General features: G+C 43.9%; 1 long non-coding RNA gene across 4 annotated transcripts; it reads right to left on the reverse strand.

Annotated features, from left to right (window-relative positions):
• Positions 1-2,813: 2,813 nt before the first annotated feature.
• LOC120098577 (uncharacterized) lies at positions 2,814-14,237 on the reverse strand. 4 transcript variants are annotated; one of them, XR_010060465.1, is made up of 4 exons: positions 13,642-14,237; positions 12,400-12,457; positions 6,637-6,700; positions 2,814-4,578 (listed from the first exon to the last, which is right to left on the reverse strand). It is a non-coding gene; the product is annotated as an uncharacterized LOC120098577 (long non-coding RNA). The 4 variants fall into 4 exon arrangements; XR_005496914.2 differs by having other exon boundaries at positions 12,861-14,237; XR_005496917.2 differs by lacking the exon at positions 6,637-6,700.
• Between the last annotated feature and the right edge of the window lie 11,600 nt (positions 14,238-25,837).

Raw genomic sequence — 25,837 nt, forward strand, 5'->3', positions numbered from 1 at the left:
TATCTGCAACCAGATACCACAGAAGATGACTGTGCTGAGAACTTTCAGAACATTACAGGAAAATGTTAAACAAAAGGAAAAGAAAACACAAACTATCTATCTTTAAAAGCTGGACAAAAGAAATAAAGAGATAGTTTATAAAAGAAACCACCAGTACATAAAAGATGTTAAAGGTCACACCGGCCCCTAGGGAAAGGAAGTGCTTGCCTGCGCTGCAATGGCAGTACAAAGTTAGCACAATGGCTACTGTTTTAGAAAGTAGCAACAGCCCATGCTGGTGACGCTTCAGTGAAATTAAATCTCTCCTAGTCAATGGCTGCGTTTCTGGGCATTACGCCCTGGAAAATCAGCACTTATACAAAAACTGTATATAAAACTGTGGATGGAAATATCAGTTTTAGACACCAACTGAAACCAACATAGATGTCCATTAACTGGTAAATAAACAGTCTACCCACACTGTAAATTACACTCTGACCCACAAGAGTGGAAGGAGCGAAGACCTGGTAAATGCTCCACCTGGAGAGATCGCAGATGAATGACACGGAGAGAAAAAGCTCACCCCAAAGTTGCAGAGTGCAGAATTCTAGAATTGGTGGGATTTTAGCAATGGAGGACAGGTTTTGGTTGCCAGGGCTGAAGAAAGTGCTGGGAACACAAAGCGTTGGGTGTAGCTGTGAAAGCCTACTCATGAGGAACTGTGTGCCAACAGAAATGATCTAAATATCAGTTCACCAACATCAATAGCCTAGTAAGGACGTATAGAGTTCATCTCTGTTATTTCTTAAAACTCTGTGTACATGGGGTTGGGGATTTAGCTCAGTGGTAGAGCCTAGGAAGCGCAAGGCCCTGGGTTCAGTCCCCAACTCCGGAAAAAAGAACCAAAAAAAAAAAAAAAAAAACTCTGTGTACATATAGAAAAAAATATAAATTCATCAAACAAATGTATATCTTATAGCTGATAGATTAGAGAAGCACTCTGTGTCTCTCTTATACACACACACACACACACACACACACACACACACACACACTGTGTAGCCTGTAGAACACATCTTCCTGGTCTGCTCAGAGCTCATTGCCATGGTTTTTTCAATATGTCCACCAGGCATTCCCTGAATTTTCCTGTTCTCTCTCCCCTTCCTTATTTCCCTTTCCATTCTCCTCTTTGCTTCTCCCTCTTCCTGAAAAATTTGGTCCAAAGGCTGAGAGATGAGACAGAACAGGTGTTCTGAACCTGAGGTAGGGAATGATGTGACTGGGAAGACTATTCATTCTCTGAAGGGCATTCAGGCCCATAGCAGGGTGACAAGGTGTTCATGTTGGGGAAGACAGTGAAGTGCTCAGAAAATGTTAGGGATGGACAAGGAGGCCCCCTACTGAGGGAATTTACAGTGGAGGAGAATGGACTTGTGGGAAGTTAGAATCCACACTGGTATTGGTTTGGAATTGGTGGTATTAGTACAAACTCATGGTTTTCGAGGTACACCATTTAGAATAAATGAAGTTAAGTGTGTGCATTTGTAAGCTGGGAGATGGGTCAGTTGGTAAAATGCCTCCTGTACAAAAGTGGGAGCTTGAGTTTGACTCTCAGAGCTCATTTTCAAAAAGCCAGGTGTGATGGCACAAACTTGGAATCCTTCAAAGGGGAGACAGTGATAACTGTGTCCCTGTGCCCACTGGCCAGCCATTCTACCATACCTGCAGAACTCCAGGCCAGCAAGAGAACCTGCCTCAAAAAGCAAAGTACACATTGCTTGGGTTTGACCTCTGACTTCTATATGTATTTCACATGTGTCCACCTGCACATGTGTGCATTTGCACACATATAGACACATGACAAAACAAACATGCATTTGCGAGTGTGGTTACGTGTGTGCACACATATATACATAAATACCTTCTCAAGCTCTGCCACCGAGAGCTCAGGTAAGAATCATCGAAGTCACGGGAGTACACTTAAGTCTCAGGATTTGGCTTCCTAACATCATTCCACTGGTGCTCTTTGGAGAAATGGCTAATCTCAGAGCTGGTAAGAAAAGTACAGGGTGATCCGGTGTCTCACTAATGCCAAAATTGAGGAAATGCTAAGAGAATGACAGAAAAATTTTATAGGAACTCAAGAATCAACTCAAACATGTTCTGATGGCTAGATCTAGGAGTTTACGTATATAACTAAATACGGCTAGGAACACATTACAACCAATTAATGACAGAAGTTCCACATCCATTCTGAAATAAGCTAATGAACAAACCGAAAGACTGATGAGGGGTGACGGATTTGCTTATCAATAACACAAGGAAAAAGAATAACTTGAAGCTGAGGAAAACTGTCAGGCGGCTCTTTAATCAAGAGATCAAAGCCAACATCACCAGTAATGAGAGGAACTGAATTGTGTGCCACCTGATAAGAAGCCAGCAAGAGAACGTCGTGTGGCTTTTTTGATTTCCCACAAAGGTGCATAACCTGGATCTCATAACGAGCAAGCATCAGACAGATTCAATTTGAGAGTCAGGTAACAAAATATCTGCCCTGTACTTTCCAGAAGTCGGAGGTGTGAAAAACTGCTGCTGACTGAAGGGAGCCCAGGAGATCTGACAGTGATCACAGCACACAGTTCAGAACTGACTCTCACTAGGCAAGTGGGAGGGAGCATTTGGCAAAATGTATCTGAACTGTGGGGATTTGAAGGTGGTTTTCTATCTATTCAACGGCCCGACTTTGTGGCTTTCTTTTGGTGATGGGAATCAATGTTACCATCTGTTTTAGCTAGGGTTTTATTGCTGTGAACAGACACCATGACCAAGGGAGCTCCTATGAATGAAAACATTTTATTGGGGTTGGCTTACAGTTTTAGAGGTTCAGTCCATTATCCTCATGGTGGGAGCATCCGGGCAGACATGGTGCTGGAGAAGGAGCTTTCTACACCCGATTAGAAGGCAGCCAGGAGGAGATTGTCCTCCACTCTGCACTGGGCAGAATTTGAGGACTAGGAAACCTCAAAGCCCTCCTACACAGAGACACTTCTTCCAACGAGGCCACACCTCGTAATAGTGCCACTTCCCATGGGCCCAGCATATTCCAACTACCACACTATCTGTAGAGAATAGCTATTGAGGAATTGAGAAATAATGGGATATAAGGCCAGAAACTTATTTAGATATGGGCAGGTGGGTTTACAAAAACAACACAAAAACATGCGTTGAAGGGCCTTGTTGTTTCTTGAATGAGAAATGTCCTTGTGAGGTCCTTGGATGTTGGTGCTGTTTGGAGAGGTTGTGAAGCCTTTAGGAGGTGGAGCCTTGCTAAAGGGGTGCATCACTGGGGTTAGCTTTGGGGTTAGCTTTTAGCCTGGCTTCACTTCCCATTCTCTCTGTGGCTGTCTGCTTCCTGTGTGCCTAGGAAATGCGATAGCCATCTTCCTCCTCCTGCTGCTGACCGTCTGCATCACGATGGACTCCATCCCTCCATTTCCAAGATGGACATACTTTGCATTTTCCACGCATCAATCCTGAAGACTTTTATGATGTCTCTCTGAACAGGGCTCCGTTCACAGCACCAGAATAAGGCCAGCGGCGGGACCTTGAGCTTTCTGCTTATGTGCCGTTCAGCTCTGTAAGTTCTCACAAGAACCAGGAGTAACCCAAGTTCTACAGAGACAAAGACATCCAAGGAGACCATTGCCTCCTCCAAGTCCTTCCCTAGGTCGGACTTACTTCTCAGTTAGAGTGCTTTGAGTTTCCAAAGGTAAACCCCGGAACCTTCCTTAGCATGAGATCCCAAATGACACATATTTTAGAGGAAAATTTGGAAGAGCATGGGGAAGGCTTTGAAAACCTTTCTTAATGAATCATTTTGGCAAGGTAAGGATACTAAATGATTGGCTCAAAAATGTGTATTTTGCTGTCTTATACTTTTCAGTTATTTGATGAGTAGAGTATAAGCAGGCCCTTAAGTCTGTTGTGGCTGACTCTCCATCTGACCATAGACCTTTGGACACAAAGGCATGATGTCTTTGGTCAGCAAAGACATCATCTATGTTACAGTAATTTAATAGCCTTTTGTTTTGCGAGTAAGCATCAGCCTCCAGCCCAAACACAAATGAAGAAGAGGGCATGGCCATTCTCTACGAATAAATACGGTTAGGACATTAATCTCGTTGAATTTTTGGTTATGTTGAGGGAATTCTAGTTATGGCCTCTCACTATGTATTTCAGAAGGTTTTAGAAATTAATAAACAAACAGATGAACAGAGATGAGGAAACAACCGCAGTCCTCAGGGGCTGGATTCCCTGGGTGCGTCCATAGTTCTCTTTGCCCTAAAAGGGACTCATTAGGACTCTAAAAGTCTGTGACCTCGAGGGTGGCAACTGGAAGCAAAAACACATGTGTCTCGTTGAGATCATTTTTCTGTACTTTGGAGAGCAATTTCTGTGGGTCCAATTCTTGAATCCCCAACTCAAAGCATGTCTTCGAATCTTCAGTGTGGTGGCAGAGAAGGAGGCGGGGCACTTAGGAGATGGCTCAGTCAATAAAATGCCTGCTAGAAACCGGAGCACTCAGTTCCGATCTCCAACCTGCAGAAGAGGAGTGGGAAAAGAGTCTCAGAACCATAGGACACCAAAGAAACAAGGCCGTCCATAGCCACTTGATCAAAACTCATGTGATCTCACCGAGACCGGAGCAGCATGAACGGGGCTGCCAAGGCACCAGATAGGATCCTAAAGTCCAAAGGCAATGGGATCATGTGTCCCCAGGAGTCTCACTGGGGAAACAAACAACCCTTAGGGGTAGATGCCCAGATGGTCAACAGAAAATGAACTAAGTGGCAGTTCTGGAGGTTCCGTGTCTCCTGATGATATGTCAGGGCTGTTCCTTTAAAACAATTATCTCGGGTCTCTCTGGTCCGCCTCAGGGTCCTGTGCCATGAGCTCCATGCAGTTTAACAAGGGCCCATTCCATTGGCAGGGGCCAAGATCCAGCTCCTGTCCAAATGTGACCCCCAAAAGGAAGCTGAACTCTGAAGCTGGTTAGAGGGACTCAAAGGCCTCTCCATCGGTTCTGACTTCCAGAAGGGCTGAAAGATGTGGTTATCCCAGACACAACACAAACAAGCTGCCACCCAGCGGGCTCTGCGTGCCTAAGATCAACTGTTCCGCGCAGTGCTGGCAGCAGTGGGGAAACTCCAATTTCCTCAAAGCTATGCTCAACCATGGCATGAACCCTGTGGACCTGTTTGAAGCCGACGACCTGTGAGAAAGAGAGGGGGAAGGGGAGGGAAAAGGGGAGAATAAAGAGGGGAGAGGGGAGAGGGGAGAGAGGAGAAGGGAGAGGGGAGAGAGGAGAAGGGAGAGGGGAGAGGGAGACTTCTGGAACTTGCTTCAATTCTCCTGCCTCAGCTTCTGGAGGGCTGGGATGACAGACGTGTGTTATCTATGCTCCCTTCTCACCCACCATGCTTCGCTTCCTTCCCAGGATTGACCCACAAGGCAGGGAACGTGGGAGTCCTTGAAGGGATAGCCAGGCTGTGGATTTCTCAGTGGGCTGTAGGAGACACTGACCCCCACAGATGGAAATGAGTTGGAAAGAGTTTCCATTTTCTCATCTCTTCTGCCTCGGTTTGTGGTTTATGAAACCGTAGAAATTGTAGGCAGTTCCAGTGAAAGAAAACAAGGGGTTTGTGTTTTATTTGTTTTTCCCAAAATATGGGGGAGCACCTGGCTTAAAATACTGCAGGCATCATGGGGATTGTGTTTGCTATACCAAGGCTCTCAGACCTCACCCTCCCAACCCCTGAGGGGAAAGTGAGGGCTGGAACTGAGGCAAGCCAGACAGGAGGAACACACCTGCCGTCCTCCGTTCCTCTGGGGTTTGTAGGTCCCAGCTCTTGGTGTGCAGGTCTTGTTTAGCAGGTCCTGCAAAAGTGCTGTGTGTGACCTACAGGGGCTCTTCCTGCACTGCCAGATAATATAAAACTCCTAGTGTGGACCAAAAACAACAACAAAAACCCTCCATTTCTAAGAAATAAATTATCTCATTTTTTTAAAATTTGATTTTATTTATGCACACCCCTCCCCCAAACTTTACACTACAGGTCTTTTGGCTTTCAGTTTAGTGTTTTTGTGGGACTCCTGAGTAAGCAAAGAGAGGTTCTCTGTTTATTCTGTCTTTTCTTGGGCTCTTTTCCTTTTATTTCTTTGTTTTGTCTAATTCTGGTGTGTGAGTTTTCGTTTTATCTTTATTTCATTGTATTATTCCCACCTAGAAGCCTGTTTTCTTTCTAATGAGAGACAGAAAGTGGGTCCAGATAAGGGGAGGTGCGGAGGAACTGGGGGTGGGGGGAGCAGAATGGGGAGAACAGTAATCAGGATATGCTATGCGAGGAAGAAACATTTTCAATAAATAAGTTAATTGGGTTGAGATTTGGAGTTTAAGTGGAAATACAGTAAGTCTGTCTGTCTATGCTGTTCCTTAAAATACCATACTAATTTGTGACTTGGGGAAAAAATCTAGATAGTTCTATCAGGTAGCACGAATTGTCCCTGCGTCTCTGGCTCCCACAGAAGACAGCAGACTCCGGGTCGTGACATAGAGCACTGCCTGCCAGGATGTCAGGGAGGCTTCCCACTGCCCACCTCAGTTTTCAGTCAACTCCTAATGAAGGGAGATTCTCTTCTCATTGCTGGACCTTGTTCTTCCCTGGAAGTGAGAAAGCAGCTAGCATTAGTACACACACTCCTGGTGTCCTCCAGTCATCTGATAACCAAAGGACAGAAGGTGACTCCACAGGTCTCCTGGGAACCACGATGAAGCGATGGAGTAAAGTTGAAACACTCTGGAACTCACTCGCGGTTCAATATGTCTGTTCATATGCACAGCCCTCAACTTCATATTCCATGGAGTATGGGCTGGGGGCAGCTGGATGAAATGAAAGGGTACACAGACAAATAGGCAATGTCCCCAAAGCAATGAGCCACATTTCTCTACTCTTAGTTTTGGAAAAGGCAAATATGCTACGCTTTCCTGCTAAGAGTGAGGCATTGAGTGTTTCCTGTATGGTGGGTACAGGAAGGGGCTGAGGAGGACTGTAGTGTTTAGCCTGAAAAAGTAATTAAATGTCTATATTTAATGCCATGACTTTGTTACAATATAAAATTGTAAAAGACAACATTACATTTTTCTTAACTGTACATCCATAATTAAATCCAAATAAAGGTTTATTAGAGCACAAAATTATAGGGCGCTTTCTTTTTAATTTATTATATTTGTTGCCTATTTGATTTAATCATTGTTCAATCTAACATCATACACATCAATGTAAAAACAGATTTTTTGTTTATGAAAATTCTTATTTTCTAGATTATTTTGATGAATGCTTTCTTGGGCTTTATGTTTAGCTGAGAAAGATCAACGAAGTTCTGCAGAACGCTTCTTGAACTTGAAGTTGCATGTGATTATGTTTACAGGACTGGCTTTCTCTTCGGTTCAACACATTAAGCACTATTGTTTCAACAGCCTTGCTGTGTCAAACTGTTGTTTCTGGCATTTCATATAAGCACAAGGTCGAGCAGAATAGAAAACATCAAATAAATTTCTCAGCAGGAATTCCAGCTTCCCTCCACTATAAGTTCATACTTTTGATTTCTAGGAAGAAACAAAAATCTTCTAGGGGGATAAGATTATTTGAATTTGGCTCTCGTGGCTTATAGAGCATTGAATGTATAGTATTGCATATCTTAGTGGAGAATCTGTACAGTAGATGCTACCTACGAATCTTGGATGGTACAGAAAGAATAATCCTAAAATGAAATATATTTTGATTCTTGTACTTGTGCATCCTGAGTCCCTCCTTAGATAATACTCCTCTAGGAATATGAATCCCGATGACATCTTATTTCTGCACTTCCCATTGTTTCAATCGTTCTAAACTTTGATATAGGAATGTCTTTTAAAGTGTTTAGTCATCGTCGTGCATAAAACAATGTGCAGCACTTTGACATTGTTTGCCTTTGTGTGGTTGGGAAAAAAGGGGGAAATAAATTGTTTGTATAGTGCTGAAAATGGAGGTTGGGATTAAATTGACCTAAGGTTAATGATAGGATGAAGGTCAACTGTCAAGTAGCAAGAAAATGGTATCGCCTTAGCAATAATTAATGTTGAGCAATGACTAGAGTTCAGATTATTGTAATGAGAGATGATATGGTGTTGTGGCTGTTCAGAGGTCAGTGTTACTTGGCTTCCTATAGTTCGGGGGTAAACAAGGAGAACTTTCTAGTAAAAACAATGTAACTTGATACAATGAGCTTTCTGTGACACACAGTTCACAGGAGGCATTGTTAGTGTGTATACAAAGTTTATAAAATATGTAACAGTCAATGTTTAAGGACACCCGCCCCTGAATGGACATGCGGGGGGGGGGGGGATGAGCAGGGAGGTGTTTATTTAACGGTAGAAAACAGAACAAAATTATAGTTTTCAGACTTGCATATGCTGGCTATTATCCTGCAATTCTAATGAGTCTGTTTTTAAATCCCTCATTTTCTGAATGGCACCATTCTTCCCATAATATATCCCCAGTTGTCCTTGCCCTGATAATGTATTACACCAATATATCATTAAAGCAACAGATATATTAGAGTCATACATTATCAGAGCAAAGCACTCAAGGGGTGATGTATTTCATGAATGATGGCTCCATCTTGGGCAGTGCAGGTACAGTAGCAGAATCAGTTTAATGAGAAGAAAGAGCCCAGGTTGCAGCCCTGGAATTGACTAACCTGGTAAAAAGTGACCTCAAGTGTACTGTGGATTCTGGTTTCTACTGGACCATTGTATGTGCTGAGTTTTGATTTCAAAAAATAGTGGCAGGAAAGTCTTCCGTGGGAGAGGATGCGGTATTTTTTTCTGGTAAGGAAAGTTCTTGGAGGACAGTCTTGAGTCTCTCAGGTCAGACATACAACATCTCCTGAGACAGGCTGTCAACTGTGTTTGGTTTCCTGACCCATTCCCCACATCCAAGCACTAGTTTTCCTTCAACTCTGCCAAGTTCCCTAATCTTGGACAATCTTGGACAGGTGCTTTCCAAATCATGATCAATAAATGAATAGGACCAGCCCTAAAGATGCTCAGTACTTCCAGAAAAACAGAGCTGCACAGTCGGAGACAAAACCAGTCAGTTTCCCCACAAAGGGCGTCTGTCAGCTCTGCCCTGCTGCTCTTGAAGAGTAGATAGGAGATTCCAGTCTTCTCAGATTTCAGAAAGGATGGGCGCTGTCTGTCGCCATCTTCACTCTGTCAATGCTCAATTTAGGACTTCAGGCTGGGGGAGGGGAGGGCCTCGAGAATACCTGTGGGTATACTGACTTTATACCAGATATGCCTGTGACTTGTGTCGGTATCCTGGCCTCTCTACTGTTGCTGTGATCAGATACATAGCACATTCACATTTGGAAGGATTATACTCCTTTGAACACTCCCAAGTCCTTCCAACTCTTTGCCAGAAGGACCTCCCGTTCAACGCCCCCCCAGCCCCCATCTCGCCTTCCATTGGATGGCGGCCTTTCATGCTCTCTCTAGGTGTTGTTGGCTGCAGATTTTCATTTCTCAGAAGAAAAAAATCTTCTAGGGGGATAAGATTATCTGAATTTTGCTCTCATGGCTTATAGAACACTGAAAACTGCTGTTCGCTCTCATTCTCTGCCATCATTCCTATGTACTCTGGAAGCCCAGGAATGAAGCTGTCTATAATCAGAGTGGGTCCTCTCACACTGGTGAATGTAATTAAGAAAATCCAGGGCTGGAGAAATGACTCATTGGTTAAAATCACTTGCCCCTCTTAAAAAGGGCCTGAGTTCAGTTTCTAAGACCCATATGGAGGCTTGAAAATATCTATAAATAGATTTTAGAGGACCCAACACTTTTCTGACCTTTGAAGCCACCAGACATGCAGCTGGTGCATGTACATACATGCAGACAAAATATTGATATTATTTAAAAATAAAACATTAAGAAAGAAAGAGCAATTTGCAAATTCATTTGGAATAACAAAAAACCCAGAATATCGAAAACTATCCTCAACAATAAAAGAACTTCTGGGGGAATCACCATCCCTGACCTCAAGCAGTATTACAGAGCAATAGTGATTAAAAACTGCATGGTATTGGTACAGAGACAGGCAGATAGACCAGTGGAATAGAATTGAAGACCCAGAAATGAACACACACACCTAGAACCACACACCTTGACAAAGGAGCCAAAACCATCCAATGGTAGAAAGAGCATTTTCAACAAATGGTGCTGTTGGTTAAACTGGAGGTCAGCATGAAGAATGCAGATCGATCCATTCTTATCACCATATACAAAGCTTAAGTCCAAGTGGATCAAGGACCTCCACATCAAAACAGATACACTCAAACTAATGGAAGAAAAAGTGGGGAAAAGTCTCGAATACATGGGCACTGGGGAAAATTCCCTGAACAAAACACCAATGGCTTATGCTCTAAGATCAAGAATCGACAAATGGGATCTCATAAAACTGCAAAGCTTCTGTAAGGGAAAAGACACTGTCATTAGGACAAAACGGCAACCAACAGATGGGAAAAGACTTTTACCAATCCTACATCTGATAGAGGGATAATATCCAAAATATACAAAGAACTCAAGAAGTTAGAAGATAAAAAATGCATGCTGAAAGGGGCCGGATATAGCTCTCTCCTGAGAGATACATCCAGAGCATGTCCAATACAGAGGTCAATGCTAGCAGCAAACCACTGAACTGAGAACAGGACCCCTTTGGGGGGAATTAGAGGAAGGATTGAAAGAGTTGAAGGAGCTTGCAACCCCATAAAAACAACAATGCCAACCAACCAGAGCTTCCAGGGACTAAATCACTACTGAAAGACTAACCCATGGAGTGATCCAGGGCTCCAACTGCATATGTAGCAAAGAATAGACTTGTTGGGGCACCAGTGGAAGGGGAAGCCCTTGGTCCTGCCAAGGCTGGACCCCCAATGCAGGGGAATATTGGGGGGCAGTAAGGTGAATGGATGGGAGAATACCGGTATGGGGGAGGTGGAGGGGATGGGGGAGCTTATGGACAGGAAACTGTGAAAGGGAATGACATTTGAAATGTAAATAAAGACATATATCTAATAAAAAAGATTAGAATCTAAGCAGTAAAATCATAAAAATAAATGCTAAATGGGTTAGAAAGAAAGAAAAAGAAAGAAAGAAAGAAAGAAAGAAAGAAAGAAAGAAAGAAAGAGAGAAAGAAAGAACAAGAGAAAGAAACACAAGCCCCTTATGGACCTGTCCACAGGTCAGTCTCGCCTAAACCGTACCTCACCAGGACACTCTTTTCAGGTGATTATGGACTGAGTCAGGTTACAATAAAAACTAACCATGCCAGTTAGTGTGGGGATCTTTATAGCAAAACCCCAGCTGTATCGTAACTCTTTCTAGGTAAAAATCACGTTTCTTGTTCCTTGCCACTTGGGGCACCTAGGCATGACCTATAAAAAAAAATCCAAGGAAAGGAACAGGATATTTATAATAACTTAAAGGTAAGCTGGCAAGGAACTGCAACTGACAAAAAGAATTCCATTAATCATGGTGCTGGAGTGGAGAGCGGTTGTGGTCTACGTAGCAACTTCTTGCATTTGAACAACGTCTTCAAGAAAGGTTTATTCATTTACAGTCATGATTCAGAGTATACTCACAGCCGTGAACTTATCCTGTCCTTTCACCTCCCTCTTTTCCTTCCTTCTTCTCCCCTCTTCCTTCTCCCTCCCTCCCTTTACCCATCCCTCTCTTCCTGCCTTCCTCTCTCCACCCTTCTGTCCCCAGAAAAAAAAAAAAAGCAATCTCTTTCTACTGGGAGCCCAGAGCCAGCAGCAGCCACCACAGAGAGAGCATGAAAGGCTGGCATCCTCTGGAAGGTGAGGGGGGGGGGGTGTGGGGTATAGAACAGAAGGGTTTTCTGGCAAATATTTGGAGGGATTTGGGTGTGTTCAAAGGAGGGGTATAATCCTTCTAAATGTGATTTTCACAGTAATTTTTGGGAGTATTTGTCACATGGGTTTTTCTTAGATTCTTCTTGGTTGGAGATGTTTGTTAACTAACAGACCATTTTCTAAGTGGATGACTCAGAGAGGTGGATCTATTCCTTAAGGGACTGAGCACCTTTTAAGAGATTGACAGATATTCCTGGCGGGAGATGGAGAGAACTGGCTTGAGTCTTTCTGCTTTCTTTCTTTGTTTGAAAATGCGTTCCAAAGCAACATGCACGTGTATTAATTGTATGCAAAAAAAGAGGGCAAATTCTGGGTCAGATTTGTGGCAAAGGAGTAAGGAGCTCATTCAGCAGATACAGAAGCAGGACTGAGGGTAAAGGTTCTTACCTCACAGATGGACTTGAGTCCTCTTGTATGCGTTGATCGGCAGCCGTGCCATGTAATACTGAATGTTAGGAAGAAAAATTCAGTGTTACTACTAATATTTGTTTTACCAGAACAGATTGAGTCTCAACAATAGTATCCAGTCTCTGAGGTGCTGTGGGTTAATCCATTAATTTTAAGAATCTCATAAAGTGCACCCATTGAAAAGTAAGAAGCACATATCCACCAGTGAAAAATTTAACAATCATAGCAGAATAACACACACACACACACACACACACACACACCACACACACGAGCTTAGCCACACCATCTGTTACTACGAACCAGTCCATGGAAGAAAAGACAAATATTTTAAATTGAAGCTACAAGTAAAACACATCTATCAGATCTCTTATTAAGTGGCTCTTGACATTTAAGAACCCGATCTACGTGGTTCTGTACCAAGAGGGACGTCTACACACCTTCTTCATTTTCTGAGTTGAGTATCTAGGAGTCACGTGTGAGTCAAGTCACTATACAGCGATAGGGGAGTCACTTAAGACAGAACAAGTTCACATGGGAAGCTTTAGGATCCTTTCGTATCATCGTGGTTTGAATCTGGAAAACGGACGAATTATCAAGATCTTTGAGACAGGAGCATCCAGGGACTGGCATATGTCACTGGGGCTTTGTGTGACTCTGCCTCCTTGGAAGGGTTTGACAACACACAGTTGAAGGCCTTGTTGGTTTTCATTTTCTTTGTCTATAAAGTATGTAAGTCTACTTACACAAATTTATTTAAGAATAATCACAGAGATTCAACAAATGGGACATTTGTTTGACTGTTAACCAGAATAGCTGGGTTTTTCCAACAATGCAATGCTCAAAACTAGAAAATTATTTCAGTCTACCATGAAATAAACAGTGGACACCTATGTATATTTCTGAAAACAATCATAGAAAACAGTGAGGCCACTGTATGAAAAGTCCGTGCTCTGCAGCAGCGGTATCCAATTGTTCCTCTCTGGTTAATAAAACACACGCGTGTGAACACACGGGCAGAGTCCGGAAGCTCTGTTCATGCACAGAGCTCAGATGCACGCTCTGACATTGGCCGTGATTGAGTTTGTGTGGCAGTTGTATGAACTTGGCGTTTGCTTATTTGCGGCACTTTCATGTTCTAAACGGAACCAATTCAAACTTACTTTAATGCACTAGAATGGGAAGGCGGGCTAGGACGGTGGAGAAGGAGGAAGAGCAAACCTGAGTAGGATTATTTTCCTCCACGTGGTCTATTTTATTGGTGTTACGTGAAATTGGTAAATCACTGTTAAAGTATTGACAGGTTCATTTTATATTCAGAATCTGAGACACTGATTCTCTGCCAACTCGATAAGCTTCAGTAGGAGCGACATCCTCGTAGAGCAGGTGAGGAGTCTGGCTCTGCACTGACTCTGCTCACAGGGCGGGGCTGCCTTACCTACCATCATCCTTTGTGAGGGCACAAGGAGCCACGACGTGGGTGTGTGGGAACAGCAGTGTACGCGCTGATGGCGTCTCACGGTTCTTTAACATTTGGTGCCGCTAGAATTTAAAATCTTCCTTATATCCTACCTACAATGCTGTAGCAAGGTCACCCAGGAGTTCATCAAGGGGAGAGCTGTGAAACAGTCAGGGAACTCGGGGGCTCGGTAACGGAACTTAGGCGCGCTAAATCTCGAGCGAGAAGGCCGAATAGCCACCGTGACTCTCTGCGCTTTTAATTTAAGAGAGAGCACTTCAAAACATTAGAGGGAATGCAGGGAAAATAAAAACCGTCCTTAAGCAAATACATGCTTCATTTGCAGATTCATGCGCTCTCCGATTGCACCCCCTTCTGCCCACACTATATTTAGTCCCGTGGGGGAAGGTAGGCTGGAATTGTGCACCTTCTGAGTTTTACAGTATGGTTTAGCCAGGACACACGTTCTGTAGGAAATGTGACCTTCACATCAGGTGGACATGGCATGGGTAAAGGTGGGAATGGGCAAGCGACATGGTGACAGAAAAATGCCTGAAGGGAAGTTGAAATGAGTGTCTGGCATACAGGGTTTTGGAAGCCTCCTTAGATTTCTCCTCAGAGGAGCAGAGGAGTTGGAGGTCACTGTAGGTGGGGCTTGAGAGGTGACTGGAAAGGGGCAAGGGAGAATTAAAATGAATGAAGGAATCAGTACAAGGCTATAGGAAACAGGTGTATTCGTATTGCATGTCAGATACCAACAAAGAGGCATTGTTTCTTCTTGATAGAAAGAGAAAACCAGAGACCCTCAAAAAATAATGTCTGGAAAACTTTATTATCAATACATCAATTTGGGTTTCTCTCTTGACTATTACTGAATTAAAATTTAATTACAGAAGTAATGTATACTTCAAACCAGGCCTGGTAGCATATACCTTTTAATCTTAGCACTCAGGAGACAGAGACAAGGTTAGTTTGGTCTATACAGCAGATTCCAGGCCAGCCAGGACCATGTAATGAGAAAAGAAGAGAAAAGGAGAGGAGAAGAGAGGAGATTGTAGTGTATGATTTAAAGAACAAGAAATAAATTCAGATAATGTGGAGATGGGAACTGAGGGTGTAGGACAGTGGTAGAATGTGTGTGTGTGTGTGTGTGTGTGTGTGTGTGTGTGTGTGTGTGTGCATGTATACATATATACACATACACAAAGAGAGAGGGTATTTAAAAGAGAAAATGATTGGGTTGTTTTCTTGATTTAAATTTTCAGTTCTTTATATATTCTAGATATTAATCCTCTGTTGAAAGTACAGCTGGCGAAGGTTTTTTCTTACCTCTTTACTCCATTGAGAGTTTCCTTTCCCAAACAGAAATGTGTTACTTTTTGGGAGTTTCTATTTTAAAATGCTGGCCTTATTTCCTGCCCTCCTGGGTGTCACCTGCGTGACACGTGGAAGGACATATGTTACTGTCTCCTCTAGTACTTTCACAACATCTGATACTTTTAAAAGTAGTTCTTGCGCAGAAAATCCAAATGAACCTGAAAAAAAAAATGCCAGGAATTAGTAATGACATTATAGCAGTTCGTGTCGCTGAAGATCAGAAGGTTGGTATGTGCTGTGGATTTGGTGTCCTGAGGTTAGGTATACTGTCTATTTCAAAGTAACCCTTGCAAACGATGGAATATAACTGGACAGGTAGAAGAAATTCTGCATATGGATGACTAATTGGTCTGGTACCACTTTTTGTTTGCTTATTGCCTTCCATTCAAGCCTTTGTTGAAAAACAGGTGACCAGTTTTCCAAGCTCGTTTGTTCAGTTACTCTGTCCCTCCTTTCACTGTCTTGATTATAATAGTTTTATATTAAATTAAAAATATAGCACTCTCTCAACTTTGACTTTGTGGAGAACATTGGCTTGACCACTCTTCAGTGGCTTCTTTGTATCAATTTGATGACATCCAGGACACTGCTGGGATTTTAACAGATTATAGTCCATCTATTACCAAGACTGTTATGTTGACTACATTGGGTCTCCTCATCCATGAATGCAGAATAGCTCTTATCTAACTCTGCTCTGATTTTTTTTGTCAGACTTGTTTTTTATTTTACTCATAAAGATGTGTGTATTTTGTTAGACTTATTTATTTTGAACATGCACGAACAAATGGCAAATGTGATTTTAGTTGAAAATAGATTCTTTATCATAAACCATTCTGATCATCGTTTCTCCGCCCCCAACTCCTCCTTACCTCCCACCCCCAAATTCATATTCCTTTTTCTCTTTCACACACAAGGAAACAAACACACATTGAAACAAACAAGTGAATAACGAACTAATAAATAAACAATATTGAATTAAAAACCAACAAACCAGAATAGGATAAAACAAACAGAAAAAAAGCCAAAGAAAAAGCACAAGAGATACAAATAAATTCAGAGACACGCAAACTTTATGCACACACAGAATCCCATAAAAACATAAAATCAGGAACCATAATGTATAAACAAAAGACCTGTAAGGTTTAAGAAACAAAACACAGTGACACAAAATAACCCCCAGGCAAAGCATTATCAGACCAAACAAAGAAACAAACAAACAAACCCAAACAATCACTCCAAAATGACCACTGAGCTTTTCTGTGTTGTCCGTCTACTGCCCAGGCTGGCCCCTAAGTGTGCTTTATATACCCAGCAAGACTACTTGCTTTGTTTGTGAGTAATTACTAACTGCAGATAGCTTTTGGCTTAGAGATGAGGGCCTTTGTCCATTTCCTCTCTAGCACTGGGCTCTCATCTGGCTTAGACCTGTGCAGGACCAGAACTTGCTGTCACAGTCCGAGTTCTTGTGCATACTGCTTCCGTTACATCTAGAAGGCTCGTTTCCTTGGTTCCTCCATCCCCACCGGCTCTTCACAATTTTATCTGTTTCATCTTCTGCTGAGTTCTCTGAACCCTAAGGAGAGGGGTTTGACAGATACATACCATTTAGGACTGAGTGTTCCAAGATCTCTCTTTCCCTCCCCACCCCCTTCTGCACATTGCCCAGTTGCGGGTATCTCTGTTTGTTCCCATCTGCTGTGAAGGGGTGAGGAAGACTCTTACCTGTGAGCATATCAGAATGTCATTAGGACTCATTTTATTGCTATGTTGCTGTAGTAGAATCATAGTATTTGGCTTTCCCCTAAGTCTACTGCCTGTCTGCTCTCAGATTGTTGGCCACCAAAACAGTATCAGGCATGGGTTCTGTCTCATGGAGTGGGCTTTAAATCCAACCAGACTGTCGTTGGTTATTCTCACAGCTTTTGTGTCCCTGTTGTGGCAGCAGATCTTGCAGACAGCTCATCATTGTAGATGAAAGTTTGTAGTTGGATTAAAGGGATGAGGGCTCTAGGTTGACACCAGTTTGACTTCTCCATGTTCAATGAGTTACATAGGTATTGTCTCCATCCATTCACGGAGAGCAACCAAAAGCCTTGGCGATAGCCTGGGCTGTTTGGGGGTTTCCACAGGGCTGTTTTGGCATTGCAATAACTTAATTAAGTGCAACCCATTCCCAGCACTGGAGATTAAATTTGGTGGTGACAGTTGTCTAGTTGGGGCTTTCTCTCCTCTGTAATTTGGTAATTTCATTTAGGCAAATGTGTTTTGACTTCATGTTTTGCTTAACTGTTTCTTATATATAAGAAAGCAGTGAACACTAGATATAAACCTTCTGACTGTAGGGTACAATTTATTATAATTTATTAGTTCTTGGGATTCTCTAGTTTTCCAGTTCATTTGGATTTCTTGTCTAAATAATTATGTCATCTATAATTATTTTTTCTTTACCAAACTGTCTACCTTGATTTCATTTTCTTGTTTTATTTGACCAGGAAGAATTTCCAGGACAATGATAAAGGACAGCGATGAGAAAGGATGTCTTCCCTTGCTACCCATCTTAGCAGTAAAACCTTCTCCCCAGTATTATGCTAGCTGTTGAATATTTGTACCTATTAGAGGGATTTTCTAATATTCTAAAATGTGTTCGAGGGTTTCCTTTTGCCAGATGCTTTTTCCTATATACACTGATATGATAATGTAATTATTATAGAAGTGAAGGATTTGTCAATATGGATTCCTCAGTTGTAACAAGTGTATCATCGTTAGCCTGTTGATAGGATGGATTGTAGCAATTGATTTTCAAACGGTGAACGAGCCTTTCAGAGCTGGGGTGAATCTCGTTTGATTATGATATGTAATTCATTTCAGACATTATTGCATTGTCTTTCCTGATATTTTGTTGGGGATTTTTGCATCCATGCTTATGAAGAACATTGCTTTACAGATTTCTTTTCTGGTAACATTTTTGTCTGAACTCAGAGTGACTTAAATATTCAGAAAATTGGAGATCTCAGATGTGATTTTTAAAACTAAGTGCTGCAAAGGAACTTTGGGCTATCCCATAGCCCAGGCAGAATCAACTCAATTAGACTGTGCTTGAAACTGGTGTCAGCTGGTCTTCCTGCCTCCTTGGTCCTTAGAACTGCCTGGGTTCCCAGGCTGGTGTGTCAGGGCCCCGATGACCCTACAGCTCCTCAGGGCCCCTAATAACCTGTTGCTCTGACTCAGGCACCTAACGTGAGCTAGTGCTGTCCCGTGTTGTGCCACACAGGCACAGTACACAGAAAGAGCAGATTTATGACATTGTGACAAACCAAGATGGCCTTGCAACCTCAGCCTGGTTCTAGCTGTCTTGGGAGGTGAAGTGACCAATCCCTGCCCACCTACACCCACATGTGAAGGAATCTCGCCTTCATTTTATGCTTTCTGACGTACACATTTAGCTTGTTCTTGATCTGTACTGTATCATATAAATAATTATCTATTTCAAAAATAATTGTAATAAAAGTAGATCTATGCAGGTGACCTGGGTAAGAGAGATCTATTTTATCCACTGAATATGAAGAACTATTAAAGAGGACAAGAGAGATACAAAAACTATATTCTTTAGAACATTTAAAAATTTTTATTTTTGTTATTTATTTGTGAGTAGACGTAAATATGCATGTGTATGTGCATGTATGTGTGTGCATGTATATGCGTGCATGTGTGTGTCCACATCAGTGTAAAGTAAGGAGCACCTCAGAGCTTCCCTGATCGTAGCAGGACAGGTGGATGTCATCCCGCACACAGCGGTCATTGGTAAAAAGTCCCCAGGGGGACTTCCAGGCAGTTCACCTCACTGTGAGCTTGTGGACAGTGTGGCTCCTGTGGCAGTGTGACTCCTCCAGGAAAGGTCTTCAGGCACTAGAAAGGGTTCCCTGAACTCATAAGGATACCAAGGACAGCAATCAGATAAACTTGTTCTAGACTAGGGCTCAGATGCCCGAGAGCTGATAATCTCTGGTTTAGCCAGTTCCCTTGGTTCTTGGAGCAATTTGGAGATGAGTCATAAAAACCAAGGCAACAGCATTTGGCATCTAGAAGAAATAGGACTCAAACTTCACTGTTGAATTACTTAGGGTTTTCTCAGTCATGGAATTGTTTCCTGTTTAGATATCAACAGTTACTATAGCTTGTCAGACATCTGACTGTTCTGAAGGCTTGTAGTAGGTGTTAGGTATCTGAGGGAGTATAGAGCTCAAACACAGAAAGGCAGTGCTTCAACCTCTACCTCTCTACCCACTGTCTTCTATGACTGTGTTCAACTACGTTCAACGCAGCACCCTGCACAGACACCTTCTCTCCCTCTCCTAGCTCTACCTCCCACTTTTTGACATGGCTTCACTATATGACACAGGTTAGCTTCAAACCCCTCATCCTGCTGCCTCAGCTCCCTGAGTATTTCCTGGGTTTGTGGGTGAGCACCATGCTTGGCTTCACAGACTACTTAATGAGCTCGAGTGCCCTTTCTCTGTGCTTTGGTAGTTTCCACACTTTTTCCAGGATGCAGGTTACCCCATCATAATAAGACATAAACTATGCCTTGTCTGTGGCTCTCCCTGTCCCTGGGGATCGTTGTCTGATTTGGTCCACGAGGGCAATGGGACCAGAGATGACAAATGGGAGGCGTGTGTGTGTGTGTGTGTGTGTGTGTGTAGGGGGTGTATAGCAGCCCTGTAAGTTCTGTGAATGATCACACCTGGACCAGCTGCAGAGTCTGATCAACTTTATATATAATTTGTGAGGACGGCAGGTAGGAATACCCAGGATGGGCAAAGACCATTGGCTGAGGACTTAGGGTACCAAAAATGCCTCATTAGCATGGGGAAGCATTTCAGGAATCTCAGGTGCTAGCTGAATGGGTTCTAGGTCTGACATTCCTGAGGGTAGAGGGTTTTGAATTCCCCAGAGGAGATGCCCAGCTAATGAAGAGAGGCCTCCATATTGCACTGGGCCCAGAGGCACTGGTCAATGGTAGGCTGGGACCTTAAAACTAGCAGAGTTTCCCCACATGCAGCGCCATAAGAATGCCTGAAATGGCAGGTGCTGAAGTTCGGCAGCCATCTCCAGCACCCCACTCACTACCATAGGCTGTCAGGGAGAGACACTTGTAGTGGGAGTTTGAGGACAGAGGATGAATATTTTGGTGCAGCATAGAGGGAGGAAACCTTAAATAGTGGTAATTGTAGCTCTCACACGGGAAGTGCTTCGGTGACAGTTGCTCTGGGGTATTTCACATTGGTCAGGTACCACCTCAGCTTGCAGCCCTACCATGCTCACTGTCTCTCCCTCTGCTCCTCTCCCATCCCAGATCTTCTTACCACATAAAACATGGTAGCCAGTTGAACTCCCAATCTCCTGAAGGCCCGGCTCTGCACTTGCTTTTGAATACCCTTGCTGTCTCACTGAGGAGAGACGTCATCCACCCTCGACCACACTTGGCAGGAGTTTTGAAATTCATTTTTCTTGTGCTTCTGCAGATCAATTTTTTTGACAGGGTTTGTTGCACCCTATAATCTGTGGACCGGGTGTGGGATGCGGGGTGGAGTGGTTTTCATTCTTGTTACAGATGGAGAAAAATGAGATGATTTATCTCAGAAAAGAAAAAGCCAAAAAAAAAAAAAAAAACAGTTTAATAGTCTTCAAATAAAAATTCTCTTAGTACCCTGAGAGAGGTGGCTCAAAGAAGCACAAACTTAAGAAGGACTTTGGAATGGACACCTGATTTTGTTCATTTTTTAATGAGTTTGTATCTACGTGCTCTTTGAAAATATAGATCAGCTCTCGACCCCATATGAACAACAATGCCAGCCAACCAGGGCTTCCAGGGACTAAACCACTACTCAAAGACTATACATGGACTGACCCTGGGCTCCAACTGCACATGTAGCAGAGGATGGCCTCGCTGGGCACCGATAGAAGGAGAAGCCCTTCGTCCTGCCAAGGTTGGACCTCCAGTGTAGGGGAATGTGGTGTGTGTGTGTGGGGGGGTAGGGGTGGGAGTGAGGGGGGGTGGATGGGAAGGGGGAACACCCTTATAGAAGAAGGGGAGGGGAAGAGGATAGGGGGCTTATGGACAGGAAACCGGGAAAGGGAATAACATTTGAAATGTAAATAAAGAAATATCCAATTAAAAAAATACTGGGAAAGTCAGACATGGGTTGGTGCTAGATAATGTGTCTGGTGGCAGGAGAAGCCCATGTAGGCCTTTCCAATGCCACAGTGTAGGTAATGAAAAAAACTAACTATCCACGAAGTCAAACTACATCAGCGCGTTCTTCAATCCCTGGAAAACCTGGGGAGAGAGGTGAAGACAGATAACCGAGAACTGAGGCAGAGCAGGCACAAGGGAACTGTTTTATCACAGTGCAAACTTCCTGGGAAAGGATTTCTATCCCTTTGACTCAGGAGAATGACATCATGAGGTCCTTCCGCACCAGCTTGTGAGCATCTCACGTCTCTCAGCTGAAACCCTGTGTCCAGAAGCTGCTAATACAAACTACACGCAGAGAGCACACTTCAGCCAAGGACGGCGTTCGTTGGAAGAGCTTCCACAGAGCTTCTGAGAACTAAACAGAGACAAGTTACGTGCTGGAGCGCATCTCTCAGCAGCTCCCATATGTCGTTTCCTGAGTAGGCACGGCGTGAACACACAAGCAGAACAAGAGTTCGGAAAGGAGGAGCATCTTGGTCACCTCCCGTTGCTTCAGTACCGACTCCAGCAGTTTAGAAACAATAGTTGGTTTGATTGATTGCCGTGGAAAAGTCCGAGCTTGCAGTGCCTGTGCGGGCTCCGCATCGGCTGGGGCTTTTGTTGTATGATGACGTGGCAGATGGGTTGACACGGCCAGACTGGGGAACTGCTCGCTCGAGTCTCTTCCTCTTACGAAACAACTCATACCACCCTGGAGCCTCCCTTTCATGGGCACGTCTAAGCTTAATGTTGTCCCAAATGGCCTCCGATTTAGAGTATTCAATTTCCAACACTCAAATTCTAGGGACATGCCCAAACCACCTCAGAGGACCGATCGGCTGTCTATGAAAAGTTGTGCAGCTGGATTCCCTCAAGCATCCGGGTGCTCCTGCTCCGTGCATCTGGCAGGGAAGGAAGAACCAAGCTAAATGGTCACTGGACTCAGTCAGGACAGCTCAGCATGTGCTGTAGCTCTGCTCAGTGAGAAGATTTGGTAGATTTTTGGAAGAATGAAGGAGTGGCAGTCAGAGTCCCGAGGGCCCTGCCACTTCAAGCGTTCACGGTGCTTCAGAGGCGTTCATAAGTGCATAGCTGGAAAGGAGAATATGACCTCGTTCACATTCACAGAGACATTAAACCTTCACATCTGCAGGACTGAAACCCATGGCCTTTGCTTCTCAGGGTTAGACTTAGATATCAAATTAATCACAAATGCAGATGGTACCAGGGTTTAATTTGGTAGATGAACAGTCAACTGAAGAATCGGGCTAGACAGGGGCACTGGGACCAAGAGAAAGAATTTTCCCCACCCTCTCTCCTGGTTATTATGCCCACAACTTAGTTGCTTTTCCTTTAGGAGTGATCAGCACATGTGTGCTCAGGTATCTTTAAAACTCAAATAAGTAAGGCCAGCAGCAATCACTCCCAGGTCCACTCTGTACCAGTTAGATGCTCCACATTATCATTAAGAGTCCCAGAGGCCTTACAAGGTTGTTGTGGACGTTTTAAATGGAAAACAATAGCCAGCGTTGATTTGGGGGGTGGGGTTAGAGAGCAGACCCACTGACTGTCATAAATGAGGCTCATATAGATAGATAATGTCACCGACTTGATGAGAGTTGATCTCGTCCATATAGCTCACACCACTCAAACACACGATGCGGACCTGGATAGCTAGAGTGCCTACTAATTAACCATACAGTGACTGTGGCAAAGCTCAACTCCCAAAGCCAGCCAGACCAGCCCAGGAAAACTGAAACTCAGTGAGAGCTCATGTTGAGAAGGAATGACGAGGCATTTGTTAGGAGCCACGAAGGCTTAGTGTTATCTGGTGAATGGCCAGTGACATCTGCCCTCACCCTTTGCCCAGGTAAAGCTTGGTGAGAACAGATCCAGTCCAGGAACCAGTTAGAGGTTCTCAGCGCTGAGAGCTTGAGATTCAGGGTGAGTTTGCCCTCAGCTTTTGACGTGCAACCTGGAGCTAGGGAAAGGTCAACATTACACGCTCGCCCAGATGCACCTTATGGGGCTTGTGGGAAAAGCAATCAGAGGCAGCTTTGTGTGGACTGAAGAACCCAGGGCCCCAAAGTGAAGATGGCCAAGTGCGTGTTCGAAGTCTGTCAACCTTCTCTGCTCTGTGGAGGTGCGGAGTGCAGTCGGTGGCCTGTCTTGCAGTTAGTCACTTTCACCGTGGAGAAAATAGAATATGGGGCAGCTCCTAATCTCTCTCTGAAATACTATGGCATTAGGTGGTGCAGGCCATCTCACCCGAAAGCCTGAGAAGGGAAGGTAGTAGGAGAACAAAAGGTCAAGCATGACTTCCAGATTGCTTGACTAAGGTGACTTCTTTCTTTCCATTGTCTTTTGATGACCTCTTCACCCTGCCCTGGAACCCATGAAGTCAGAATAGAATGTTCTGACCTGGGGCGGTGCTTAGCAAGCCTCTAAAGTAGGCATGGAATTCGAACTTGGCCCGCTTGCCCTTGGCTTTCTCCCTGCACTACCTTAAGTGGAATATTATTCCTTTAGGTGTGTTATTATCCTCAATCAGATTACTATGTTCAGCACAGTGAGTCAGTGCATCCTGACTCTAGGCAATATATATTAATTGCGCTTCTCAGCTCCTGGAGGGAGGCCTGTTTTCCTCCCGGAAACCAAGTCCCTTAGCAGGGTACATCCTAGTAGCTGTCAACAGCATGCTTTCTCATGCTGTCCCCGGTTATGTCATCTAAGAGTAAAGCCAAAGTTAGGAGTGGGGACACAGAGAAAGAACAGAATCAGAAGTACTAGGTGAACAGACCCATTAGGTGTTCAAGCGTCCAACAAGGACCTCAGGTCATCACAGCAGCCTGTTTTAGGCCCCACCACTCAGAATGGATGAGCAAAGAGGCCCTCGAGTACGTGTGCTGCAGAACCCCTGGGCACCCACTGGGAGAGTTAGAAAAGCAGGCACCCAGCCCTCGAGCTCAGGCTCTAGACTGTTTGATCTGCGGACCAAGGTGTGTTTAGTAAGGCAGCAATGACATCACCAAGGAGCCTAGTAGGACGACAATAACGAAGACATCCTTTGTGTTTTTCCCTCACTTTCTGTTTTCTCTCCTTTCGTTGTCTCCCACCATTTTCTTAGGAAGAACAGGGGTTCCTCTCTTTCTTCTCTCTTTTCAGCTTCTCAGCCCAAGCTCAGTATAACTTTCAAAGCTGTTGTTTTCCCTCCTGGTGCACTCACAACCCTTGGTGGGTGCGACACATGAAGTTACCCCTCCAGACTGTTTCCATGAAACAGAACTGGAACCAAGGTCTCAAAGCCAGGTAGACTTCCTGTGCCTGAGTTCCGGTTGCTCAGGGAAGCTGAGTGAGCCTCAGTTTCCACATCTGTCAAAGGGGGGGGCAGTCTCTATTGGAGAGGTCAGAATGAGGGTTAAGCATGTTAACAGAAGCGCAGTGCTCAGAATGTGTGCTGGCCATGAGGACAGGGTCTAATGGGTGGATAAGAGTGCTCAGGGAAAAATAAGAAACTTCAGAGTACAGCTCATGTTCTGTACTCTGAACCAGTCATTTCGCTCCATCCATGTTTCCTCTGTAGTCTCTCGACAGATCTAGAGCTCTGCTTCCGTTTTCTCTGTGTGAGCTGAACTCGATTCAGAATTGTCTCCTGTTTCCACCTTATTTTTGCTGACCAGCAGGCACCCCCTATGCCATGAGGACGCGTCTCGGTCTCGTCTTTACCCTGCTCATATTAATGTTCATTTGCTTGTGCCCATGTGATGTATAAGCTAAACAACCACCCTGGTGTTGTATAACTCCAGCCAGGAGGTATACAGAGAAAAACGCTGGGCTAGCATTGAGGCAAAAAGCCGTCGTCACAGCACTCAGTCCGGCTCCTCCCACACCCACTCTGTAATCGCGGAACTGTATTTAGGCGCACATTTAGGTAATTGCATGTTTAAATGACTCGCCTCCCTACATCACAAGGTAGTGAGTGTCTGGCCCATGTTCTGCACCTCAGAGCTCAGAAAACTGGAACACTTACCTGTGGCTGTGAAAGGGCAGTTTGCTGACAAAGTGAGGCTGTTAATGCAAGTCAAATCAAGTATAGCATAAGTCAGACTGAGTTTTAAAAATATGTAGAGCTTGTTAAGTTTACAAACTTCTTTCTATTTTTTTTTCAATACTGGAGGTTGGACCCAGAGCCCACTCATGCTAAGCAGATACTCTACCCTGTTTTTTGTTTGTTTTAAATTTTGAGACATGGTCTCTGTAAATTCCCCTGGGTGCCTTTGAACCCACTTTGTAGCCCGGGGATATCTTAGAACTGCAATCCCCCTGCCTTAGGCTCTTGAGTTACA

The sequence above is a fragment of the Rattus norvegicus genome, chromosome 19 (assembly GCF_036323735.1).
Source record: "Rattus norvegicus strain BN/NHsdMcwi chromosome 19, GRCr8, whole genome shotgun sequence".
In the NCBI taxonomy this organism is placed as follows: Eukaryota; Metazoa; Chordata; class Mammalia; order Rodentia; family Muridae; genus Rattus; species Rattus norvegicus.